We start from the raw sequence: 13,067 nt of genomic DNA, 5'->3' as shown, positions 1-13,067 counted from the left end.
GCACAGATTGTTCATTTACCTACAAGAATACTGGTCAATCCTAACCATACAGCCAACACGCTTGATCTTTTTCTCACAAACCCTTCTAAGTACATGGTCAAAGTGAGCAGTTCTTTAGGCACCTCAGATCACAACTTGGTGAATGTCACAGTCTCTGCTCCAGTAAAGCCTTTATCTCATGGCTCTTCCCAACCTCATGTTGTTTGGCATTACAAGATTGCAAAATGGGATGACCTGCGAGATTTTCTTTTCTTCTTTTCCTTGGTCGGACTACTGTTTCAAAGCTTCTGATGTCAACGTTTGCTCATATCGTGTCAGTAAAATTATTCTTGTAGGAATGTAATCCTTTATCCCACACTCCACTTTAAAATCTCGTCCTTTATCTAAACTTTTAATTTTCCAATAAATGTGCTAAGGCCGTTCAGGACAAGAATGTTGCATATTCTTGTATTGGCTTGTTTCCAATTCTTCAGTTTCATTTTCTGATTACACCAAAGCTCACAACAATTGTACAGCAGTTATTAATCAGTCCAAACTAGATTTTGAACAGGCTAAGAGTAGAAAACTTGCTTCTTGCCCTAATGGTAGCAGAGCATTCTGGTTTCTTGACAAAGCTATTGGCCGCAATTTTTGCCCATCTCTGCTCCCACCTCTGTCAAAACCAGATGATTCTGTTGGAATTTAACTTTCACTTCAGCCAAGGATAAAGCTGACCTGCTAGCATCCCATTTTTCTTCCACTCATATATTAATGATCTTTGTAAAACACTTCCCACCATTCCCAACACGCTCCATTCAATGCTTCCTTTGAATTATCCTCCATCAAAAGGATGTCAGAAGGATTTTGACAAATCTTGATACTAAGAAAGCTCCAGGTCCTGATGGCATTTCTCCACTTTTTCTCAAAACCTGCACTCTTGAACTTATTCCTGTTCTCTGCCACCTTTTTTCACTTTCTTATTCCAAAGGTTTTTTTTTTTTTTTTTTTTAGGAGCATTAGGAACTAAGGCCATATTGCTCCGGGGATATGCGGTGGTCATTCCCTGACCTTTCCGCATCCTCCTGCTCACCTGGCTATGGAGGCGCCTATTCCAAAGGTGTTTTTCCTTCTGCTTGGAAATTTGCTCATATCCAGCCAGTTTCTAAAAATAGTGACAAATCCCTCCCATCCAATTATTGTCCCATTGCAATTACTTCTACTCTTTTTAAAGTAATGGAAAAATCAATTAACTGCCAACTCAAACTACCTAGAAACCTTCCATCTGATCAACGATCGCCAGAATGGATTCCGTCAGTGTCAATCCACTGGTGAAATTCTGGCTGATGTTATCCATTTATGGATAAATTCAATGGAAAAGTTCGGTGAAACACAAGCAGTTGCTCTAGACATCTCAAAGACTTTCAGTCATGTTTGGCATAAAGGTCTTCTAAACAAGCTCCCATCTTATGGTTTGCCAACTGTTTTTTGTAATTGGTTTTCCAGTTTTCTTTCGGATCGCTCACTGAGGGTGATGGTAACTGGTTCTCTGTCTTCTAACTTCTCCACTAATGCTGGGTGTCCCCCAAGGTTCAGTTCTTTCCCCCACTCTTTTCCTCTTGTATATTAATGACCTTCTTTTATTGACTGGAAATCCTATCCATAGTTTTGCTGATGATAGCACATTGCATTCCACTTTCCGGTTCAAGAAACCTTGCCCTGCTCAATCAGCTTCAAACTTCTTGAATATCCGCTACCAATTCCTTAAATGCAGATCTCCAGGTAATTCTCCATTGGGACAAAGACAACTTAGTTGACTTCAATCCTTCTAAAACTCAGTCGTCTTATATCTCACAAAAAGGATTCTTCTGCTCCTCTGCTTATCTTTGGTGACACTCTAATTTCTAGGCAAGTTGATATATCTCTTTTGGGGATTACTCTGACTTCTAATCTCTCTTAGCACAAGTACATTACAAATATTGCTTCCTCTGCATCTAAAAAATTTGGTTTTCTCATTCGCTCTCGGCATTACGTTTCTTCCAAACAGCTGTTCACTCTGTACAAATTGAAAATCTGCCCAACCATGGAATATTTTTCTCACATCTGGGGCAGTGCCCCCAAAACCTCCCTCAGTCTTCTGGATTCCGTTGAGAAGAGGGCAGTTAGGTTAATTAATGACTGATCTCTAACAGTCTCTTCAGTCGCTGTCTGATAGATATATTGTGTCTGCTGCATGCGTTTTCTACAGATACTTCTATGGGCACTGTTCTTCTGAATTGGCTTCTATAATTCCCACTCTCTCTTTCAAAACATTCCAAACACGTGCTGCCACCGGCCAGCATCCATTTACTGTCCAACTTCAAACTCACAGAACCAACTTTTCATCTTCCTCGTTTATTCATTCAACTCCCATTTTCTGGAACAACTTTCCTTCATATGTGTTTCCTGAAAATTACAGTCTACGGAAGTTCAAGTCTAATGTGAACAAATATGTTCTCTCGTCTTCTCAACCTCCAACCCAATCACGTGTTTGGGGTTTTATAAAAAAAAAAAAAGCCATCATTGGTTTTGGCAATGCAAGATGCTAACCTTGATAGTATCATTCTGAAAAGGGAAATAGCAAGTGGAGCCAATCAAAATGCTGCAACAGAGGAATTTAACGTTTCATGCTACAATATTGTGACCACTGTGATATTTTTAAATTCACTTCCAGTCCAATGTCACAGCCACTGCAGCCCTCAACGTTTGCAATTACGGAATTTGCTTTCCTGCAGTTCTGGAGCAATTATTGTAATATCATCTATTTACATTTTGTATAAACAATATGAAAAACTAAATCGATGTTTATATTCAGTTGTTAAAAGCAAGCAGTTTTGGGTGTTTTTTTTTTTTTTTTTTTTTTTTTTAAGTCATCTTCCAGTTTTCCCCCTGATGTGCTGGTACTGCCACTTATTGATACATCACAATCTAAAAATCTATCAATGTTTATAATCAAATAATAATAATAGGCAGACATTTTTTTTTTATTAGTTCTCTTCCAGTCTAATGTGACAGTTGACAGGGAAATGCTGATAACTGTCAGCATTTCCAATCATGAATTTGTTTTCCTGGTGTGCTGGTGCTCACTGTTCTACCATCCATTTATACTTCACATAAACAATCTGAAAAACTAATTCAACATTCACATTTAATTTTTAACGGCAGACGACATGGTTTTTTTTTTTTTTTTTTTAGTCCTCTTTCAGTCTGATGCAGCCATTGTGAACAGCAGCACTTCCAATTTTAAAAATTGGTTTTCCCCACTGTGTTAATACAATTACTAAACCAGTGTATAGTGTTTCTTGTCAAGTATCACTGGGGGTTTCTCTCAACTCCACATGGTATACTCTGAGTCGGAAAAAAAGCTGTGTAAAGGCCAGAGATAGTGTGAGTGTTGGTGTAGCTGCATAGTGTAGTATTGGGTTATGTTGTTCCTCCAGCCATTTAGCCATGTTTCCCCCCCCCATTACCCAGCCTCCACCAGGAGCAGATGGGCCAGGTATAGGTAAAGACTCTGGCAGGAGCAAACCCTGGAAAGCTCAGGTGATATCCACCTAGAAATTGGAGGTTAAGGATACCTGGACACTTTCCGCTTTCCACCTGGAAATTGGAGTTAGGGATATGGGGGGAGACTCCTGTGGGAGGAACCCATCCTCCACAGGGGGAGGGGCCTGGTAAGAGCAGAAGAAAGCCTTAATACCATTATCCTCTCCCCACTCAAACTTTTCACCTGATGAAGAAAAGACCTATGATTTTACTTTCCTGATGGAGAGTAAAGTCATTCTGATCCTATGACTTTACTCTCCCTTAATACCATTATCCTCTCCCCACTCAAACTTTTCACCATCAGGTGAAAAGTCTGAGTGGGGAGAGGATAATGGTATTTTCACCATCAGGTGAAAAGTTTGATTGGGGAGAGGATAATGGTATTAAGGGAGAGTAAAGTCATAGGGTCAGAATGCCCTATTTGGGTCATGGAGATTGTACTGTGGATGCACAGCACTTCTCTGGAAATCAGGAAATTTTTCAGAATTTCAGAATCCCGAAAAAAATCCTTCAGGAAATTTTTTTCTGATTTCCTGAAGAAAATCAGAAAAACTGGGATTTCTTGGGATGGAAAAAGTGGGATTTCCTGAAAGGCTGCCCACACTGAGTCTAATTTGGGCGGCCTGTCAGAACAAACTCTACATGTAGCCAGTCCACTTACACACCTGACATACTACACATACACAAGAACACATTTTTTTTATATATATATCTAGGGACAGATGAATTTTCAGCACATAGGCCTTTTTTTTTTTTTTTTTTATGAGAACCCCAAACACGAAAGGTATCAAAACCTATAGTACTTAGTACCGTGCATGGGTTGAAGGAGAAGTATGGGGAGAGGGGGATGCCGGAAACTTTGCTCTAGAGACTAAACATGGGTTTCGCCACTTCAAGCCTCCAATAAGCAAAGTGGTGGTGTTTCACCGGTTGATGAAAGTCATCTACATTCTCTTGCACATTCACCACAGATTCATTTTTCCTGCATTCATCATCATCCACACAGATGGGACATAGTTGCATCTAAATATGAACAATTATGAGACAGTCAATTTCTTCTCTTTTTTTAAAATTGTTTTAAATATATATATATATTTAGTCTTTGGTGATATTTCACGTATCTTGGAACTGGCACCTTACTGGAGGCATCGTTAATTTTATATAAATTGGTATTAATTTTAAATGGAATTATTTTTAATTGAATTTATAAATTATTCGGACACTTCCGGCTACAATTTTAGTCTTGTTACCTTTACTTTTCCTCCCTGTTGATTTAACCTTTGTTAATTTAACTATTATATTTAAATTTTCGCTCAACAGTTTGCCATACTGCTGGCATATGTTTTGATTTTAATTTTAAACTTAATATTGGTAATGCATTGGCATCATGTGGAGGATTGTGTATTTTACTGCCTCTAATCTTTATTTTCATAATTTTTCTAACTACGTCATTATATATATATATATATATAATATATATGTTTGTTGTTTGTTATTTGGTTTTTAGGAGCATTAGCAACTAAGGCCATATTGCTCCGGGATATGCGGTGTTCATTCCTTGACCTTTCCACATCATCCGTATTTGGTGGTGACGGGCTCGAACCCTGGTCTAATCAAGAAGCGTGTACTACGCACTGCTGCTCCTTCCCACCTGGCTACGGAGGCGCCATATAATATATATATATATATATATTGGTAATGCATTGGCATCATGTGGAGGATTGTGTATTTTACTGCCTATAATCTTTATTTTCATAATTTTTCTAACTATGACATTATATATATATATATATATATATATATAATGACGTAGTTAGAAAAATTATGAAAATAAAGATTAGAGGCAGCAAAATACACAATCCTCCACATGATGCCAATGCTTTACCAATATTAAGTTTAAAATTAAAATCAAAACATATGCCAGCAGTATGGCAAAACTGTTGAGCGAAAATTTAAACATAATAGTTAAATTAACAAAGGTTAAATCAACAGGGAGGAAAAGTAAAGGTAACAAGACTAAAATTGTAGCCGGAAGTGTCCGAATAATTTAGAAATTCAATTAAAAATAATTCCATTTAAAATTAATGCCAATTTATATAAAATTAATGACACCCCCAGTAAGGTGGCAGTTTCAAGATACATGAAATATCACCAAAGACTAAACAAACTACGAAAATAAAACAAAGTAACAAAAATAGACTGACCATTATGCCCCATATCAACAGAGGACCACGAGGCCAATAATGGTCATGGAATCGCTGCATTTCAATCGCTAGACAAATATTCGCAAAGGTGAACCGATCGAAGGACCAAACATACCTCCATCCTCCAATCGAACCACCAATGCAGAGGGTTTGAATACAGTGGTCCTTATGCAGTCCTTAAGAATTTCTAAATTATTCTGAGACTTTCGGCTACAATTTTAGTCTTGTTATCTTTACTTTCTCTCCCCATTGATTTAACCTTTATGTTAATTTAAATATTATGTTTAAATTTTCGCTCAACAGTTTTACCATACTGCTGACATATGTTTTGATTTTAATTTTAAACTTAATATTGGTTATGCATTTGGCATCATGTGGAGGATTGTATATTTTACTGCCTCTAATGATAGGTTTATATTTATTTTCTTATTTATTAATTTATTTTCTTTATTTTTCTAACTATGTCATTATTTAAATATATGTATATCAGGTGATAGTAATGGGTTTGATGTGCTAATGCTGCACCTATGCCACCATCTATATCTTTTTACTTGTTTGCCCACATAAGCTGGTTAAGCTTACATTGTGTCAGTGGTGTGGCTCTGCTGTGGAGTGCTAGTCTGTTCTGTTGTTTATTTTTCACCGCATAAGGACCACCGCTATTCAAATCCTCTGCACTGGTGGTTCGATAGGAGGGTATGTTTATTTTTCGCTACATAAGGACCACTCAGAAGCAATCTTGTTGATCTAGACAAGTAATCAGCAAACATTAAATTAGTGTTTATGCCACAAACAAGCTGTTGCAAAAGAGTTCTGGAAGAATTACCACATGCTAAAGGATATCAACAATATTGTAGATTAGTGGAAAGAAATAAAACTGCAGTTATAGGCATAATATGATAAGAACACTACTGATATCCAACCAGATGATGTCTTTCTTATGACCGTCTGCTAAAAAAATTTCAAATTTAGCTAAACAAGTTAGCTTTGAAGGAACAGAAAAGGTGAGCACATGTGAAATGTTTGCTACCCATGGTAAGGAATTAATCCAACACAGACTTGATGTAAATTAACGAACTGAGCTGAGGGCAAGACCATTCCTGTTATATTTTCCCAAAACAATGAAATTTTCTCAAACAATGGGCAATAAAGTTAATTTAAGAGGTTTTTTTTAAGATGATCCAGATAAAAAAGAGAAGTTCAAAGGTGGAAATAGTAGTAGTAGTTAACAATGTTATTAGCATTAGCTGAGGGAAATGATGCAAGAAAGCAAGCTTATATAGCATAAGCCAAAAAAAAAAAAAAAAAAAAACTCATTTCACCCACATCCAGTCACTCCAAATGTTTGTCTAGTTCAGCCTTAAAATTATTTAGGCTATCAACTTCCACAACAACAGATGGAAGTCTGTTGCAGCAAGCAACTAGCCGCTGGCTAAAGGCAAACTTCTGCACATCTATTCTACAACTGAATTATAGGTTTTTAATCTCAGGAAGTGGAAGTATCCCCCATCAGCAATGAGCTTACTCAAACCATTTAAAGCCTTGTACACCTCAATCAGATCACCTCGCAGGTGCCTAGTCTCCAGATGCTGCAACTTACAGAATTTAATTCTCTCCTGGTAAGAGAACCCCCTTTGTTCCTCTCACCAAACCATTTAAGGCCCTTGTACACCTGAATCAGATCACCTTGCAAGTGCCTAGTCTCCAGATGCTGCAACTTACAGAATTTAAGCCTCTCCTGGCTTAAATTCTTAAATTCTGTAAACTATTACTGCAAGACAAGCAGTAACAGTTCAGACCCATGCTGTGTCTTAACTATTACTGCTGTCTTGTCTAGGTGAACCTGTATCACCTCCTTAACCAGTGACGCCATTATTTTTCCTGGAACAGAAGTTAAACTAACAGGTCTATATTTATTTGCATCATCCTTTGTGAATTAGGGATACATTTGCATATATCCAGTCCACGGGGACCTCCCCTGCATCTAAGGATGCTCTCATAATTAAAGCTAAGGGTTTGCTTACTTCCCTTGCTGCCTCCTTCAATGCTCAAAAGCCTCAATGCTTTAAAGGTTTGAAGACATTACTGACTACGTATCAAGCAAACCAAAAGGCTTGGATGACATTACAAATCTATGAATTGTGATGAGTGAGAAGAATAGAAAAATTTAGCTGTTTGTGGATAACTGCACCTCTCATTGTGAAGTAAATGACCTACATGCAATCACTGTTGAGTACCTGCCACCAAATATGACGTCAGTTCTTCAGCCTCCAGTGTTTTCAGAAAAACTACCAAAGGATGCTATTAAACAGAATTCTGCTGTCTTGAAAGCAAAATTCAACGCAAAACTGACATCCTGCAGGCAATGTATTTATGTGTATCAGCATGGAATAAAATTGATCAAAAAGTGATTGCCAACTGCTCAAACATGCTGCATTTAATGTCTTGAATGATGCAACGTGTGAAGTTTTTACATGCTTCTTACTTTATTAATTGATAAGAACAGTCCGATAATAGGGAAGAAATATTTGAGCACGCGCATCATCACCTAAAGTTACAGAAAAACTTAAGCTTCAAGGATTACGCAGAAGTGGATGCAGACATTGAATGCTTCAAGATATGCATGAATAAAGAGGAACTCATTGCAGACAAAATGGAATCTTCTGAAATTTGTAGTGATGAAGATAAGGAACCTACTGTGGTTGAACAAGAAGTTTCGGTGAAAAATGCTCATCAAGGATTGTACGTTGATTTTTTTTCAAGCACAACCTAACTGCTATCATGCAACTTCATAATTCTCTTTTAAAACATTCTCTACAATTGAAACAGCAGTTTGACATATTATTTTAAAGTATGAAACAATTCCCTTGTTAGGTCTTGCTTATAAAACCTTGATTGAGAATTAATTAAAAAATCTACCAAAATCTCAGTTGCAATAACAATTAACATTGTAATAAGCCTCTAAAAATACACTGCCTCCATTCCGATTTAGGCTTGGACTAATGAACATGATGACTGTTTTCATTAAGCTTCAAAAGATTATGCAGAAGTGGATGTGGACATTGAATGTTTCAGGATATGCATGAATTCCATTTCATCTGCTCTCATTGCAGATGAAATGGAATCTTCTAAAATTTGTAGTGATGAAGATTTATTTATTTATTTCGTATGATGTGATCAATACACGAAGGAATCAGTTTTTTCTTGCTTCCTTCTTGTATCGTGGCCGGGATATCCAACCACCCGGTTGGTTCGGCACCATCGTGACATCCAGCCTGAGGCGGGAATCAAACCAGCGACCTTTGGGTTGCCAGGCAGGCACTTTACCTACCCGGCTAGCCCGGTCGGCAGTGAAGATGAGGAACCTACTGTGGTTGAACAAGAAGTTTCAGTGAAGATGTTCATCAAGGATTGTACGTTGATTTTTTTCAAGTGCAGCCTAACTGCATAACTGCTATCGTGCACCTTCATAATTCTCTGTTTCTCCATGGCTACCGAGGAGAAACATTATGAGGTGGCAGACTTTTACTGGACTCTGATCAGTATGAAAGGTTTCCTGATCATCACAAAAAAAAAAGCAAATGGGTGGAGCCATTACATTTTTATGCTATGCTTGTTAATACTTTTTAAAAATTTTTTCAAAAGTGTAACCTGCATTCCACTCTAAATCTGTGGTTGCTAAGCAGTTATCTGACTTCAAATTTGGATTCAAATGCATCAAAATCCATGAGGTGTACTATATTTTAGGAGAAAAAAATTAAAAGTTCACAATTTGTTGTCCAGTATTATTTAATAAATTTCAAGTAACTGAGCAATAACAAGTAAATGATTCTCATTAAGTGAGAAGTTCAGTTGTAGGAAGGGAGGGAGGGAATCCGATATACACACATCTTTATTATACTATTCATTGTTTTATTAACTTATAGGGGAAGTTTTTATTTGAATAAAGAAATTGAAGAAGACAAACTGCTCTTAAGAAGTCAGGACTGAAACAATCCATTATTTCATGAAAGATCAGCATGTCTCAAAATTAGCTGTCAGTGTTTGTCTCATATTTTAGATCAGGGGTCGGCAAACAACGGCCCGCAGCCCAAATCCGGCCCGCCCCCTGTTTTTAATCCGGCCCGCGGGTTAATATTGTTTATTACATGAAAAAAATTAAAAATAAATCAAATTACATGCTGCAATGGCCGATAGTTGAGTTGAGAATAATGACCGCACGTGGCACTACTGGCGTCGCATATTCACATTCTGTCGTCTACCATAGAACAAGTGTTGCCAGCATTTCTCTAGTTTTGCTTCAGCGGCGCATGTGGTATTGTCTGTCATGGCACTCTGTGATCTTTTTTTTTTTTTTTTTCCTTTTATTTATTACCCACCATTTCCATGTCACCCTCAAGACCAAATATGAAGAGGAAAGTGGACTTCAAATGTCGTGCTTTTAAAGCTGAATGGAGTGTGAATTATTTTGTCATAGAAATAAATGACCAAGTATCATGTTTATTATGTAATGACACAATAGCTGTAAGAAAAAAAAAAAAAAAAAAAAAGTACAATATACGTCGTCATTACCAAACTAAGCACGCAGCACAATATTCAAAACTCACAGAAAATCAACGGAAGCTAAAATTGGAAAGTTTAAAATGTAATGCATCACCACAACGCAATTTATTCGTTAAAATAAAAAATGATAATGAAGCAGTAACTAAAGTAAGCTTACGAATAGCTCATTTATCATCGGTAAACCATTTACCAATGGCAAATTAATTAAATCATGTTTGCTTGTGGCAGCCGAAGAAATGTATCCAGAGAAAATGTATTTGTTTCGATCTGTCAGTCTTTCGACGAGAACAACTGTTAGAAGAGTTGAGGACATCGGGAGCCACATCAAGAGTCAATTAAAAGACAAGGCAAAAAATTTCAAGCGGTTTTCGTTGGCTCTTGATGAGTCTACAGACATTACTGACACTGCCCAATTGTTGCTGTTTATTTGAGGAGTCAATACTGAGTTTGAGGTTACTGAAGAATTAGCTTCTATGAATAGTCTGCATGGAACAACTACAGGCGAAGATATCTTCAAGGAAGTCGAGAAAACGCTAACAGTACAATTTGCAATGGAATCAGTTAAAATGTGTCACAACTGATGGTGGTAAAAATGTGTGGAACGGGGAAAGGATTAGTTGGACAAATTTTTAAGGCTTATGAAGAAGCTAAATGTTAAAAATCACTGGTAATTCATTGTATTATTCACCAACAGGCTCTTTGTGGGAAACACCCCAATGTGTCGTGTTATTGAACCAGTTGTGTCAGTGTTAACTTTATTCGCTCTCATGGACTTAACCATCGTCAGTTTCGTGATTTTTTATTAGAGATTGAAGCTGAATATCCTGATTTGCCCTTCTATACAGCAGTTCGATGGCTCAGCAATGGAAAAATTTTATTGAGATTTTTTGAACTCAGAGAAGCAATAGCTAAATGAGAAAAACTGCCCACAACCACTATTATCTAACAATGAATGGCTATGGAAATTAGCATTTGCTACAGACATCGTGGGATATCTTAACAAATTTAACTTAAAATTACAAGGGAAAACAGTGCTCATATGTGAAACATATTCTATCGTAAAGTCATATCGTCAAAAATTTGCAGTTTGAAACACAAATCACATAAACCAAGTTTGACCATTTTCCATGCTGTAAAAAATTTTCAAATGTTAGCGAAATCCCCATTCCCAAAAAAATTCGCGGTAGATATAATTTTTTGTGAACTTAAACTACAGTTACAACAGCATTTTTCGGATCTTGATGCAAGTGCAAAAGACATTTCCATATTTCAAAATCCATTTGGCTGTACAATTGAGGAGCTTGCATCAGACCTTCAATTGGAAGTGCTGACTTGCAAAATGATGATATGCTAAAGGTTAGGTTTAAAGAAATGGATCTAACCCAATTCTATAAATATCTTTCAGAAGATAAATACGGTCAATTAAAATCATATGCATGGGGATTTATATCTGTATTTGGGAGTACTTACCAATGTGAAAAGACATTTTCGAAAATGAAATATGTAAAATCGGAATACAGATCATTATTAACGGATGACCATTTGCAAACAACTTTAATGATAGGAAGTACTAACTTCGAACTGCAGTATGATGAAATATTATCTCAGAAAAAACAATTACATTCATCGCATTAATACAAAATTTAACCAGTTCTATAATACGTTTATTGATAAATGGAAATATTTTATTCATTTTTTTTGTAAGTGTCAGAATGTGTATAAATATTATGTAAAATATCACTTCCTAATAAAAAGATTTTGAACCGGTTTTTTTTTGTTGCTCTATGAGTAGAATTACCCATGAAAATATCTTCGAGCTTGCTACCTGGCCCGCTGAGCCTAAAAATTTTATGATCTGGCCCTTTCCAAAAAAAGTTTGCCGACCCCTGTTTTAGATGATTAACCTGTCAGCAGTGCAAAAAGGCTTGTCCTTTCCTCTAAGCACAGAGTTATTTCAACCCCATTCACATGCATTTGAAAAAAAATAATTAAAAACTGTTCACTTTTTGATGTCACCTTTATTTTCAATCTTATCTGAATACAGTTGCGAAAAATCAATTTTTTATATTAAAAAACACATTTTTGATTAAATTTTGAAATTAAAACTCCTTTAGACCTGCTGGCAAGCAAAACAACCTGAAATACCCAAACATTTCAAAAAACATAAGCAACTGGCCATCAGCCTTTCCAAACAATAACAGAAGCACCCGCTACATGAAACAACAAGTCAAATGACTTGATTCCAAATGATGCTTCAATGTCGTGAAGCCAGTGAGCATTACTGACTTGGAAAAAAAGTGCATGTCAGTAAAGCCAGCTCACTATCAATAAGTGTATGGACAGATGCCTCAACACATGAATATAAAATTAGGTTTAATTCCTGAATTTTTCCTAATTGTATGATAATTAGAAGTGACTTATGGAATTTTCAGTGGATAAATCAAAGACAACAAAGCTATTAAGAGTTCCAGTTGTGTGAACAGAGCAGATAAGCACAAATTTCTAAAAATATTGTTTGTAGTCTCATCGACACCAAGTGAAGGGATCAGGACCAATAAGTCTTGCAGTTATTTGAAATTTACTAATTTGTCACAAAATTATTCTGCTTAAAACTGTTCACAGGAGAATAATAATTCTTATTCCATGGTTAGCCTAAAGAGCATCTTAAAAACACTCATGGATAGAAAAAGCAATTCTACTGCAAATTCATAAGACCACAACAATTAAAAAAAAATTTGC

At 36.5% G+C, this 13,067-nt stretch overlaps 1 protein-coding gene across 1 annotated transcript in view; it reads right to left on the bottom strand.

The window, feature by feature from the left end:
* Positions 1-13,067, bottom strand: part of unc-13 (protein unc13 homolog) — a 1,321,962-nt gene that overhangs the window by 1,201,069 nt on the left and 107,826 nt on the right. The window lies entirely within an intron of this gene.

Source organism: Mastigoproctus giganteus, chromosome 4 (assembly GCF_048544385.1).
Source record: "Mastigoproctus giganteus isolate SK-2022 chromosome 4, ASM4854438v1, whole genome shotgun sequence".
Classification (NCBI taxonomy): Eukaryota; Metazoa; Arthropoda; class Arachnida; order Uropygi; family Thelyphonidae; genus Mastigoproctus; species Mastigoproctus giganteus.
This window is presented reverse-complemented; position numbering and strand designations above follow the sequence as displayed.